This window comes from Bubalus kerabau, chromosome 9 (genome assembly GCF_029407905.1).
Source record: "Bubalus kerabau isolate K-KA32 ecotype Philippines breed swamp buffalo chromosome 9, PCC_UOA_SB_1v2, whole genome shotgun sequence".
NCBI lineage: Eukaryota > Metazoa > Chordata > Mammalia > Artiodactyla > Bovidae > Bubalus > Bubalus kerabau.
Window position 1 is genome coordinate 57,650,018 of NC_073632.1, and position 15,145 is coordinate 57,665,162.

Below are 15,145 nucleotides of genomic sequence, written 5' to 3' on the forward strand. Positions count from 1 at the left end.
GTTCCTCAGAGTATTTGTTGTTACTTACTGACTTTTTAAAAAGCAATGAAGTCATGGTTGTTGTTGTTTAGCCACTCAATCCTGTCTGACTCTTTTGTGACCCCATGAATTGTATCCTGCCAGGCTCCTCTATCCATTCCCAGGCAAGAATACTGGAGTGGATTGCCATTTCCTTCTCTAGGGGATCTTCCCGACTCAGGATTCGAACCTGAATCTCCTGCATTGGCAGGCGGAATCTTTACAACTGAACCACCAAGAAAGCCCAAGGAAGTCATGGAGAAAATATTAATTCAAACTTCCAATGCCCTTCCCCAATTATGCCCAGTTTTTTAAAGTTTATACATAGGCGTAAGTAGTAGTTAAAGGGACAAAATTTGCCCAGTGACATGCTTTATTTAAAAACACAGTGGCTCCATTTGTGCACTGGTACACAAATCTATTAGCAAATTCTTTATTTAACTGAAATAATGACATGTATGTACAGATTTTAATGGATATCTTTTCTCATCATCTACAACAGTGAGAGAGAAGAGCTGAGAGCCTCCCTGCCATGACCTCCTAGGCTGAATATGATCTGACTCAGACCCATCAGTCTGACCTCATTTTGCACCTCTTCCCACCATATTATTCTCCAGCCATATGGACCTACCTTCAGTTTTTCAATCAGAGCAAGTGTGTTGCTACCTACCCTCTCCCAGGATGCAGTGCTGGTAGGCTCAGAGATGCCTTCCCCATCCACCTATTAAAGACACTACAGACCTACCTTCTCATTGTTCTCTGTCTGTACTTAGATTTGTTTCCTGCATTGCATATATCATTATTGAAGTTAGCTTAATGTATTTGTTTCCCACTTGCCTCTCCTTTTCAGAAAATAAGCTTTATACAACCTAGATGTCCATCACAAATAAATAAAGATGTGGTATACACACACACACACATGTACACACACAATGGAATACCACTCAGCCATTAAAAAGAATGAAATAATGCCATTAGCAGCAACATGGATGGACCTAGAGATTATCATATGAAGTGAAGTAAGTCAGACAGAGAAAGGCAAATACCATGTGATATCACTTATAAGTGGAATCTAAAATATGATAAAAATAAACTTATTTACAAAACAGAAACAGACTCACAGACATACAAAACAAATTTAGGGTCACCAAAGAGGAAAGGGGGTGGGGTGGGATGAATTAGGAGTTTTGGATTAGCAGATACAAACTGCTGTACATAAAATAGATTAGCAATAAGGTCCTACTGTGTAGCACAATATACTGTAATAAACCATTATGGAAAAGAATATAAACATATGTATTAAAAGAAAACATATATATATATATATATGTAACTGAATCACCTTACTGTGTATCAGAAACTAACACAATATTGTAAATTAACTATATTTCAGTTAAAAACTTTGTAAAGAAAATAAGCTTTACAGGAGAAGTTGTATTCATTTTGTTCAGTGACATGAGAAAGACTCAGCACATAGTAGGTTCTACATAATGAATGAATGAATGAGCCTCTGATATAACCTTCAGAAAACTGTACAAATATCCTAGGGAAATGGCTTGCTGCCATAAATGAAAAGAATGAATCAAATAAAAGTGTTTTAATGCTGGTGCTTCTGTGGTACACTGAAAGCCTTCAGCTACTCCAGGTTCTCTGGTCAAGAGACTTTCAACCCTAGTTGGGGAAAGGCCTTTGTCTTTACCTTAGAATTGTGCCCAGCAGAGAGGAAGTCTCTCTAGAACCATTCCTGGAGAAATGGATTAATATCAGGACCAAAGGGTGATGTCACAGAATGAAGAGGATGCTGCTTAAGAGGTGATGACTGGGAAAGCCACACTGCCAGTTCCTGGAGCATCTTAGGGGCAGAGAGTGAATAATGGGTGATCCTCATTGTGGAAGCTACTTAAAAGAAAACGTACAAGAAAAAGGAACAGGAGGTCTGAAGCTTTAGTGACTTCACTCATGAGGCTGATAAGTATAAAAATTATTACAAGTTTTAAAAATAATTACTATTGTTATGCCATCTCTTAATTTTATTCCCCAGGTTGGCATATTCTGGCAAATGCCATTGTGTATTTTAAGAAGAACCTGCCCCCCCCCAGCCCCCAATTGCTTCCAAGAACAAACTACCCTTGAGTTGCTATGGAACATAGCCACTCTCTTTTTTTAATTCGGTACTCCATTTTCAAATTGTGTATTCTCTATTCTCTCATCATTCCAAAGCATTAGAAAAAAATAAATTGACTGTTTTTATGGGCATGACTGATCCTCTTTTTATGTCCCTAAAAGCAAAGAATTAAAACTGAATGACAAAAATAATATGGATTATGCTTCTTATTTTCACAGAAATTTTCTTTGAACTTAGAAGATTTTCAGAGTCTATAAATTATGGAGTTTTCTTTTGTCACTATTAATTAACGTCTATTTGAGGAATATGACTCAAGTCTTTCCTTTAGGGAATAATAAAGTTAATAATAGATGAATAAAGTTCCTGCCTCCCAAAGAATGGGCAAAAATATGTATATATGTGTATAGGTATATGTATGTATGTTTTGTCTTTTCATCTTTCTCTTGGTAATAGACTAGTTTAGAGATGGCAACAGTAAGTAAAAGACAATTTGCATTTTCCTATTCAGTTCAGTTTAAAAGAAATCAACAAACATTTGTTAAAGAGATACAATTTAGCCACATTAAGATTTGGACATTTGAGGAACTGCCTGTGAAAACAAACATGCTGATTTCTATGACCATATAACATAATTTGATAACTAACCTTATTTAGTGGACAGGAAGTTTCAGTCCAAAACCAGATCAGAAAAAAATCCAGAAGTACTGGTGGCTCAGATGATAAAGAATCTGCCTGCCAAGCAGGAGACCTGGGTTCGATCGCTGGGTTGGGAAGATCTCCTGGAGGAGGGCATGGAAACCCACTGCAGTATTCTTGTATTCTTGCCTAAAGAATTCCCATGGACAGAGGAGCCTGGCAGGGTACAGTCCATGGGGTCGCAAAGAGTCCGGACACGACTGAACAACTTAGCACATAGGACAGACAAAAGAGAAAAATCTAAATACTGTTCTGAGTAATCCAAATTATCACCTTTCCTTGCTTGAAGTTTTTCCAGTGGGTGTCATCACATGAAGCAGACGGTCTGATGAAAGTGCAGGATTGTGTCATTGTTTTAAACATTTAATTTCTTGAACTGAAAGATCATGAGAGCCAAAGAGAAGAGTTATTGGTTGGCAAGGGGATAGCAATGGTCAGGGAAATAAGTCATTGCAAGGAAGGGGCTGAGGAAGATGCTTCACCTGCGCTGATTGAGATAAGTTATTATCTGAGCCACATCTCCTTTCCTTAAGCTCCATCTCCTTCTCATTTCCAGAATGCTAGACAAGAACACCCAGGCTCCAAAAGGGCTCAAGCCTGGCACTGCCAGAACCCAGGGGAATCACAGCTGCAAATCCCCGTGAAGCCCTGGGGACCCTGTCATTAATTGTCAACTTTTCTGGGTTCATTGGACCAGCTGATCAACAGCACGAGTAGGGCCGAGGGAAGGGTCTCCTCTAGGCCACCTTCATAAATCTGCAAGTTTCATAATGTAGTTTTTCACAATAGCATAATCGTGGTGCATGCACACAGAAAGGCTTTGGACAGTAGCTTAGATTTTGCTACAATAAGGTCTGAATTACTTAACAAATTTCCTTTGCAGTTGATATAAAGATACCAACCAGGAAACATGACTAGGAATTGGGTAGCAAAAATAGCATTGTTTCTTTCCTCAAATTTTTTATAAAAATAATTTTCATTTTATTTTCATAGAAATAATTCTTAAAACTTTGAAGTTCTAATAATCAGAGTAGTACCAAAAGTTACAAGTGAACTGGCAAGGTAAGTCCATGTTCATTATACATAAAGTTCATTATTTTTTAAATAGAAGGACTCTGTAGACAATGAGGAACATTCCTCAGTACTCAGTTTTAGAGCCACTTTAACTCTAGCTTTCTTCTGTTTTTAAGGAAAATAAAAGATATCTGAAAGCACTGAAGCGAATACAGAAGAAAACTAATTTTTTTAACAGAAAGGAATAATTTTCTAGATGACAATGGTGAGATTGCCATTTTATTGTTAGCTTGGACATAGTTCAGTCGTGTCCAGCTCTTGGCAACCCCATGGACTGTAGCCCACCAGACTTCTCTGTCCATGGGATTTTCCAGGCAAGAATGCTGGAATGGGTTACCATTTCCTCCTCCAAGATATCTTCCTCACCCAGGGATTGAACCCGCATCTCCTACATTAGCAGGCAGATTCTTTACCACTGAGCCACCAGAAACATAGTTCATGAGTAACCTAATATCAGACTTCAGGTCACTGCATTTCTGCAAAGGTTAGCATTAAAAGAGGCTTTATATACAAGGGAAGTTTGGTCAGGTAACACAGAGGGCCACTGAAGCCTCTCAACCCCAAAAGTACAATGGTAGAGACAGGAGTGAGTCAGGCCCCAGTGTTGAGAAAGTTCTCATTAATTCCAGTGGGGCTCACTCACTTGGTGTCAACTTTTGACACCTTATGTCCTGCCTCTCAAGATTGCTTTGTCTATTCAGTGTCTTTTCTAGTTCCATACAATTTTTGAATCGTTCATTCTATTTCAGAAAAAAAAAATACCATTGAATTTTGATACGCATTGCATTGAATATATAGATTGCTTTAAGTAATGTGGACATTTTAACAACATTAATTCTTCCAATCCATGAGCATGGAATATCTTTCCATTTATTTGTATCTTCTTCAATTGAAATGACACTTAAGCAGAATTAGCCCTATTTCCAAAATCATTCTCTATTTGGGGACTCAGTTGCTTTAGCAGTATAACATCCAAAATAACAGCCAACTACTAGTAAGTGGAAAGATGATTAGGAGAAATATCAAGAAAATTTCTATTTTTGTGAGTTTACTTCATACTGAGAAAACATTCAGTTTTCCAAATAGTTTACCTTGGGAAGGAGAAGAAGGAGACTAAGGGATCTGAGAGGTACTGATGATGAGCCACAGGCTCCCTGCCCAGGCTGCCTGATTCTGTTCAGTATGAGTCACTTCATTTGTACAGATGACTCTTGCTGCCAGTGGCTGCCCTTAAGGGAGGCTCTGGCTGTTGGGAATCAATGTGTGAGCTTTGCGTTCACACCTTTCACAGGCAGAGACTCAGTGGCAGCTGCTATGTGCAATCTAACACTGGCTCTGACTGCCTTTCTTAACTGTTCATCTCAGTAGTATCTTGGGTCCTAAAAACCTTGCAGAAAAGAGACTTTTTCAGCAGTTGTTATTTTTGCTTTTACATATAAGGCGGGGTTTTAGTGTATAGAGTTTCTACCTTATTGTGGGGTGTTCTCATTTCACATTACACATCAGTGCATGGGTGGCCTTCTCTCACCCATACTTAGCATGCTTTATGAGTGTTATTGCATCCAAAACAAGGGAAGAATTGTTATGCAGTTCATGATTGATTCTTTTTGCAACAACCAAAAAGAATGAAACCAAATCTATCTGGTGATGTGCGTGTTCTAACTTGTTTTGGAAGAATACACAAAAATTATATTAATCCTAAACCCCAAATTCTCCTTATGCCTTCTTTTGTCTTGTGCTTAAGGTTTTACATTTTTAGGTCTTTTCTTTGTGAGATATACATCAAAGCATATTTATTCAAGTGGATAGACATATCCATGAAAATGAATTCAAAACACAGTAAAATGTGGTCAGTGCTATAACTTATTCATGATTGAGAAATGGAGAGGGTGATGAGGAACGAGAGTGTGTAAGGCTAAATAACAAACCAGAACATCCCTTTCCTCTGACACCTTGCATTGTTAAGAGACAACAAACTTCTAGAATCACCTTTCCTTTCAGTCAGAATAATTTGTGCATTATGGTCTAAACCCTCTGTCTAAATCCCTTTCTCTCCTTCTCCCTTTTTTATTAAAAGAAGGATATGGGATATTTTCACAGGAGGAAGGGAAGAGCTGCCAATGCACGGGTGTCCTCTATACCCCAATACAAAGAATCTTACAGAAAACCCTATGGCCATTCCCTAAATTTTGTTCTACTCAAGGGAAGTGATGGGAAGGGAGACAATTCCTATCTGGAAGAGGCATGGATTTCTTGTCAGAAGAGCTTGAAATCAAATGAAGCCTTTCCATCTGCTGCCAAATGCTCATTTCCGTACGGATATGTTTTCCCTCCCCTTCACTTTGGTGTCACACTCTAGGGACTCCTGAGTCATTATCACCGTCATCATCATTTCGAAGCACGCAAGACTTCACAGATCCCTTGATCTTTATACCTCGTCCCCAAGGGAGGATATGGTTTTCTCCCTTTCAGTCACTGGCCAGCTCTCCTCCCCGTGTAATAAATAAGGTCACCAGGCTGGTCAGCAGCTGCCCTCCCTCTATTTGTCACCACTAGTTGGGTCTTTTCTTCTGCCCCATTTGACTTGAGACCTTCATTCACCCCTCACTTCCTTTCTTATCCCAGTTCACTGCTTCACGGTTCCCTTAGCTAATATTAAAATCTCCTCCCCAATACTAGAATATTTTATTAATATTTTCTATATCTCAAAGCTTAGAGAAAAATGTAATTTTAAAATCAAATTTGCTGAAGATAATGATAATGAAAGCATTTTTCAGGAAAATGAAAATATTTTTGAAACTTTATTCCTTTTGACACCACCTATCAATTTTCTAGTGATTTTTTACTTTTTATTTTTAGCTGGAGGATTAGTGACGCTTTACCCTCTAAGCCACCAGGGAAGCCCCAGAAAGTCGCTCAGTCGTGTCCGACTCTTTGCGACCCCATGGACTGTAGCCTACCAGCCTCTTCTGTCCATGGAATTTTCCAGGCAAGAATACTGGAGTGGGTTGCCATTTCCTTCTCCAGGGGATCTTCCCGACCCAGGGATTGAACCCAGGTTTCCCGCATTGTAGACAGACGCTTTACCATCTGAGCCACCAGGGAAGTCCACCAGGAATCTCTTTTAATAAATACTAAGGCCTAAATTTTTAAGAAAATTAACCAATTAATTATGTCTTGCATCTGGAAATGGGAATGTTTAGTGTGATTACCAAATCTCCATGTAGATCAGCTGAGTTATTTCTTGTGATGGGGAATTATAAAAATTACCAGTTCATGAATTTGCATTTTTATCAAGAAATAGCCCTTAAGAGTGCTCCTTAATTAATAGAACTGTGATAGATTATAGAATTATATGTATTTTTGTATGTGTACTTAATAATTATAAATGAAAACAATTTTTCTCTTTATTTAATAGAGGAGCAGAGTACTAATCAAATAAGGTTATTTTAACTGTTTTGTAATCTCATATCTTATGCCTATATTTTCTTTAAATTTAACTTGATCTCTCAGAAGTATTCTCACTGATTTAGATGTATATTTGTATTTACAGAGATCTATATAGATATGTGGGCTTCCCAGGTGGCACTGGTTAAGAACCCACCTGCCAATGGATGTAGACTTAAGAGACATAGGTTCGATCCCCAGGTTGGGAAGATCCCTTGAAGAAGGGCATAACAACCCACTCCAGTATGCTTGCCTGGAGAATTCCACGGACAGGGGAGCCTGACTGGCTATGGTCCATAGAGTCGCCTAAAGTCAGGTACGACCAAAATGACTTAGCACACATGCACGCATATAGATATGTATATAAAATTGCAAAATTTGTTTCTTGGAAAGTAGTCAACAAGATAATACGCTCTAGCATCTGTATTTGGGGGAAATGGCTGCCTGGAAAATCCCATGGATGGAGGAGCCTGGTGGGCTGCAATCCATGGGGTTGCTAAGAGTCGGACACGACTGAGCGACTTCACTTTCACTTTTCACTTTTATGCATTGGAGAAGGAAATGGCAACCCACTCCGGTGTTCTTGTCTTGAGAATCCCAGGGACGGGAGAGCCTGGTGGGCTGCTGTCTCTGGGGTCGCACAGAGTCGGACACGACTGAATCGACTTAGCAGCAGCAGCAGCTGATCTGAAGGAGATAACTACTTGATGTTCTTTGTAGTCTGTTTCTCATGCTCTCTCAAATATAATCTTCTCATGGATGCTCTTTCTCATCACCTAGGACTCAGTTCAGGCATTTCACATTCAGAGAGGTCTTTCCTCTGCACTTATTTCAAGGAGTCTCTGGTCCCTGCCTTCATATGCTTTTTGGTATCATTCTAATTCAATTTACTCATGATTCCAATTTCTTTCTGATAGTATCTTTCCTATTGTTCAATTGCCCACTTATTTTGACTGGCCTTAACTACAGTGAAGCAGTGTAGAGTTAGTCTCTCAGTCATGTCCAACTGTTTGCAACCCCACGGACTATATCCCCCAAGGCTCCTTTGTCCCTGGGATTTTCCAGGCAATAATACTGTAGTGGATAGCCATTCCCATCTCCAGGGGATCTTCCTGACTCAGGGATCAAATCGGGGTCTCCTGCGTTGCAAGCAGATTTTACCATCTAAGATACCAGGGAACCAAACTCCAATGTAAACTCTGCTTACTTATCTCTTTTGCCACCACTATGTCCTCAGTACTTACAATGGTGCCTGGTACCAAAGAGGTGCTCAAAAAAGAAATACTGATCTGAATATGTGTTAATAAGTTGCCATTACTGCCAAAGTCACAGAGAAAAGATACAGAACTGGTACAAAACTGGAGGGGAAGGGATGTTTCCCGGGCAAATCCTTTACAAGCCACTACTTTGAACCACAAGGACAAAAGAATTTCAATCACCCTGTCTGCAGTTACTGCTTTTAAGACTTCTTAAAATTGTTACACCTGAAAGGACACAGAGAAAATCATTTTCAAAATATAGTTTTTAAAGAGAGAAGGAGAAAACAAAGGAAAAGGGAGATCGTAATGGCTAAAGCGTTAAAAGATGTATTTTACGGAGACTTTAACTGACTTTTTTAGTAAAGGTGATTTTTGTCCTTTAAACTGGGATAAGTGGCTTATGGTGGGAAAAATTTCCTTTTGAAGCAGATTCTCACAAGCCAAGTTTTAAACCTTACATGCAGAAGGACCTTTCTGTTTCTTTGTCAGGTCTGCATAACTCTTTGTTGGGAGGCCTTACTTGGGCAGGAAAGGTCAGTGGTCCCCTTCCCTGTTGCTTTCCCAGTGGCTCTGCCTTCTTCTCAGCCCAGCAGATGGTAATAGTGAGCAGGGAAATAGTAATCTGGAAGAAAAAGCCAGACACTGAGCTGTACCTGCTCCAAGCATAACAGGATAGGAGAAGGCTGTGGTGAGCCATCTGAAGGATGGCTACAAATCAGAGGAAGTCAGCAGGAGATGACACCTTGGGTTTGTTTGTTTTTTTTTTAACTTTCTAATCAAGGGTGATATTCTTAGGGAAAGGGCACAAATCCTAAATGTATGAGAAGATGAAATTTTACAGACTTGAGCACCCATGGGTAGTGAAGTTAAGTTGCTCAGTCATGTTCAACTCTTCACGACCCTGTGGGCTGTAGCCTACCAGGCTTCTCCGCCCATGGGATTTTCCAGGCAAGGGTACTGGGTGGGTTGCCATTTCTTCTCCAGGGCATCTTCCCGACCCAGGGATCGAATCCAGGTCTCCCACATTGTAGGCAGACGCTTTACTGTCTGAGCCACCAGGGAAGCCATACCTACAGGTAACTGGTATCCACATCAGAAAATAGAACGTGACCAGCCTCTGCAAGTTCTTATGGCCCCATCCTGTCACTAACCCTCCTCATCAAGAATAACTATTCTCCTGCTTTACTTGTTTATATACTTTATGTAAATTGAGTTATACATGACATCTTATTTTGGGTTTTGCTCCCTTCATTCTTCATTGTGTTTGTGAGATTTATCTGCCCTTAGCTTGCCTATGTCTGCTCAGCCTTGCTGCTGTGTGATGCTCCACTGATGAATACAACACAATCTATTCACTCTGCTGCTGACAGGCAATTGAATAGCTTCTTTTTTGGAGGAGGAGGTGAGGGCTGTTGTGAATATTCTGTTATGAATATTCTAGTACATCTCTTTTGGTGAAGTATACACACACACACACACACACACTCCCATTGGATATAATGCTGAGAGTAGATTTTGTGGGTCATAGGATGTGCCTGTGTTTAGATTTAGTAGATAAGCCAGTTTCCAGGGCAGTTGTATGTACTCATAATCACACCAACAGTATAAGAAATATTCTATTTCCTCATCAATATTTGGCAGTTTTTGTCTTTTTCATTTTAGCCATTCTGGTGGATATATATTGAATGTGGTTTACTTTATATTTACTTGAAATTACTTTGTTTTTAATTGCTCTAGTTACAAGGTTTTGATATTATGTCCAATGCTGAAGTCTGGAGCGAGCTACCCACGAGGATTACATACAGAATGAGACAAGAGACCAAATTCATTCCAAGAGAATAAAAGATGGAAGGTTCTTGGACTCAGAACCAAAGAGAAAAAATAAAAGAGGGCAGCAAGGTTACTTTGGAATCAACTTCATTTTTCCTCCAGCAGTTCATCAGACAAGGTAGAATCCATCTTTACAGATAGAACAACTCTCTACTCTAATCAAGAAAAACAGGACATTCTTTTTTAATCTGCAGCCTTTAACAAAGAAACAGCTATATACTACTTGACTACAAAATACTAAGCAATGGCTAGGTGATGGACAGATCTGTGACAGACTCGGTGCTCATCTTCCTGAAGTGCCCATTCTAAAGGACAGTGAGACCAAGAACCCAGAAACGTACAAAGCCTAATAAAGTTCCATAAACTTCTCTCCAGGAATATTGTTTTTGGCAAGGGGAGCAGATATGGGTGGGGATTGGGTGGGAGGTATGTTCCTTTCTACTTTTTCTTTTTGTAATGGGTCAAATTATAGGCTGGACTCTTAAGTCAACTAGATGGAAATACAGAGCTTTGCAGCTGAAATCTTGGGGCTTCCTCAAGATTCATGGCATTGGGTTTCTGATTCTTAGAGATAATCAGTGTTGATTCCGTGTCTTTATAACTGTCCTGCCTCACAAGGCACAGGCCTATCGAAAGTCTCTTCACTTTTAAAATCTAAGTATTATATTAATAGTTACCTAAGATTTTTCCATAGGAAAAGCTGGGTGAAAGATACACAAGATCTCTCTCTTTCAGCAACTTCTAAATAAAACTGAAAACATTCTAAATATCTTCTTCTGAAACAGAGAATCTATCCATAAAAATAATGGTTTTTGAACTCCAAACAGACATGAAAATTTTTCTGGGGGAATTTTCTGGGGAATTTCCTTGGAGTCCAGTGGTTAGTTCTTGGCGCTTTCCCTGCTGGGACTGGGTTCAGTTCCTGGACAGGGACTAAGATCCTGTAGGCCACGAGGCTGGGGTCCATGGGGTTGCAAAGAGTGGGACACAACTGAGCAACTGAACTGAACTGAAGCCTCAAGGCATGGGCCAAAAAAAAATTTTTTTCCCTCAGTACTCTTCTTGCTGCTGCTGCTGCTGCTAAGTCACCTCAGTCGTGTCTGACCCTGTGCGACCCCATAGATGGCAGCCCACCAGGCTCCCCCATCCCTGGGATTCTCCAGGCAAGAACACTGGAGTGGGTTGCCATTTCCTTCTTCAATGCATGAAAATGAAAAGTGAAAGTGAAGTCGTTTAGTCGTGTCCGACTCAGCGACCCCATGGACTGCAGCCTACCAGGCTCCTCTGTCCATGGGATTTTCCAGGCAAGAATACTGGAGTGGGGTGCCATTGCCTTCTCCAAGTACTCTTCTTAGGTGATGGATATAAGATAATAATTTTCACTGCTTTACTTCTCCACCATAAAATTGCCACTTAGCCTTCATAAAGATTTTAATGAAAAAAATTAAGAACATAATTAAATAGTCTGCAAACAAACCAGCAAACTAGTTGGATATAATGACCTGCAGTAGGTCACCTATGTTAGCCTCATGTAAGAAAGACAAATAAATAGAATTATTCTGAAACTCCCATGAGGCACTGATTGAACAGGAAAATGTAACTGAATTATTCACCCACCCACACCCTTCCCCTTGGCTTCTAAATTATTCTGTTTTAGTTCTTCATATTTAACTTTTTTAAAATAAATGACCAGATTTTTAAAATTTGAAATGGAAAGCCATTAAGCACTTAACAATTTAATTGCTGCAATTAAAATTGAGAATAAAATAATAAAGATTATGCAATTAGATTTCACTCTACTATTTGAGATGTTTCTTTTTAATGAGCTGGGGAAGGAAATGAAACTTTCAAGAATTTAATTGTGCTTTACGTATTCTTGACACATTAAGTTTTTCTTTAGGAAGTCTGTTCTAATTTCTTTATAGAGCTTTCTTTCTGGGGACTCTCACCAATCTTTTTTTTTTTTTTTGTCAACAGATACTTGTCTATATGAAGAAGGCAGAAAGCAAACAAACAAAAGATGAATGATTAAGTAAATGCCGAGCTGTAGATAAGCACCTCATAAAAAATGATAAATATACCAGACATCAGGATGATTAAGTGGAAATGTTATGCATGTTGTAAAACATATGTGAATTTATCCATAGGGTAAAATGGAGTAGCAGAAAGCTGAATATTCCCACCAGGTAAATAATACATGTGAAGTTGGATAACACAAACAAATTCTAAATATGCATAAAACATAGCCAACTAAATACATATTTATTTAAATGGTCCCATAGAAATTTATACTAGACTATTCACTAATATTCATGTAATATTAGTATGGAACATATTAAAGGGCATTTGGTCACACATACCAAACATGCAAAGACTATGAATGAGTGTTATATATCAGCTATGTTCACTTTTCACAAAGGAATGTGAGACCCCAAGAGAGGTAATTAGACATTATAGCAGAAGGAGGTGACTGGAGCATTATCTTACTGACGAACGGGTATTTGTGACAATATGGTAAAGTTATGAACATGCTCGCTCTGAGTCAAATAATCAGAACTTCAATCAGTATAACCACCTGGAAGCTACTGATGGAAGCAAATCATTTTTAGGTAAGGCTGAAAGAATCCCAGTGGGCACATAGTGTCTTTTTAATTAGTGGACACTTGCTTTTCTTTCTTTGGAATGCTGCATATATAATTGAATTTAAAGCTCATCCACTCTTTTATTTATTCATTCACTCATTCATGTATTCATTTATTCAACATCAGTGAGCAAAATGCTGGAAATCCCTGCACTGAGGACAGGACAGGAAACAAATAGTAAGACATACAACTGGAAATGTCAATGCAGAAAAATAAAGCAGAAGGGACCGTGGGAAAGGGATGGTTTGCAATTAAAATAAGGGCATCAAGCAAATTAACGTTTGCGAGGCAAATAAAAGAGGGAATGAGTCTTGAAGTTGCCTCAAGGAGTGATATTCCAGGCAGAGGGAACAGCAAGCGCAAAGACCTTGAGATGGGAACAAAGGTGACTCCTCTGAGGAAGGGCCAGGAGGCCAGTGAGGCTGTGGTAGAATGAGGGGCTAGAGACACAGACCGAAAGGTCAGCCAGATGATAGAGGGCTGCTGCCGGTGCCTGGAGAAAGGTTCAGGTCTCCTCTGAGCTGGGGGCCCATTCTTTTCCTGGAAAGGAGCTGAGCGGGCAGTGAGGGTGAGCTAGCTGGAGAAAAGAAGTGGTGTGGATGGCGGCAGCAGAGAACACGGCTGGTTAATCTATGCTCCTTCAGCTTGGAAGCTTATCGATTATGCCCAAACCTGCTTCCAGGGGATGGCCGGAAACAACACACTAAAAGTCTCGTGAAGGAGACCCATGTTCTGTTTCCAGCCCCACAGATCCCCTTCTTCTTTCCTGCCACCTCAGGCCGCTTGGCCTCCTCCTTTATCTTTTTACAGTAGTATATTGTAGGCAGGTGGACTTTCTCTCCTCTCAGGACTTCTTAATTTGGAGGACACCCCTCACCACCCCCACCAAAACATCAACAGACAGCAAGCGTATGCACCACACAGGTCGCACTTTCCCTCCCAGACACCCCTGGCAGATTTTACTTTGATGAAAGAGAATTTAAAAAATAGTCTCTCTTTTATTCAAGTTGACTTGTGAACTTTCACTCCCTCTGCTGGTTGTAAGGAATGTGGAAAACAACAGTTCTTAGGAGGCCCTGCTAGGAGTGTTCCAGAGGCACCAGTCTGAGACGGTTTCAGTTTCCCCGACTTGGTTGTTTCTCGGTCGCTAAGTTGTGTCTGACTCTTTGCAACCCTATGGACTGCAGCACACTAAGCTTCCCTGTCCCTCACCAACTCCTGGAGTTTGCTCAAACTCATGTCCACTGAGTCGGTGATGCTATCCAACCATCTCATCCTCTGTCGCCCCTTTCTCCTGCTAACCCAGAGGAAGAAGCCTATCAAGCCGGTAGGGGGGAACCAAGTGGCCAACCTGAGGAGGGAAAGTTTCACCCCACTCATGAAGGAGCTCTGAAACCAGCACTTCCCCACACATGTACAGATACTGAGGCTGAATTCCAGAGACTCATGGCCCTGCCCGGCTCCAAGCCAACAAGTAACTTAGGGCAGAATCGGGCTCTGAGAAGTGCTCTCAGGGCTTGTCATAAGCATGCGAGCTTCCTTGATAGTGAGAATGCAGCTGTTCACTGAAAAGTTTTCTGTTTGTGTGGGAATTCTCAGTCATGTCCAACTTCTTGACCCCATGGACTGTAGCCCACCAGGTTCCTCTGTTCATGAAATTCTCCAGGCAAGAATACTGCAGTGGGTTGCCATTTCCTTCTCCAGGGCATCTTCCCCACCCAGGGATTGAACCCAAGTCTCCTGCATTGGCAGGCAGATTCTTTAACACTGGGCCACCTGGAAAGACCTCAGGAACAGTTAAGGTAGTTCTATTTGGAGCAGCCCCTGCAAAATGGAAGCTGATTGTAATCTCAAACTAATACCTGCTGGGAGAGGCTTTATCCCCAATTCATAAAAGGTAGAAAATGTTCAGCTCTTAATATGAAGCTAGGGCAGTGACTTCTAGTGTAAAGTCATTTCCGTTATTCTCTAAACTCATTAAATGACTACCCTGATTGAAGCTACTTCCATGAAAATAAATACTGAGTCCTGAAACCTTTCTGGGTCTTTAATGC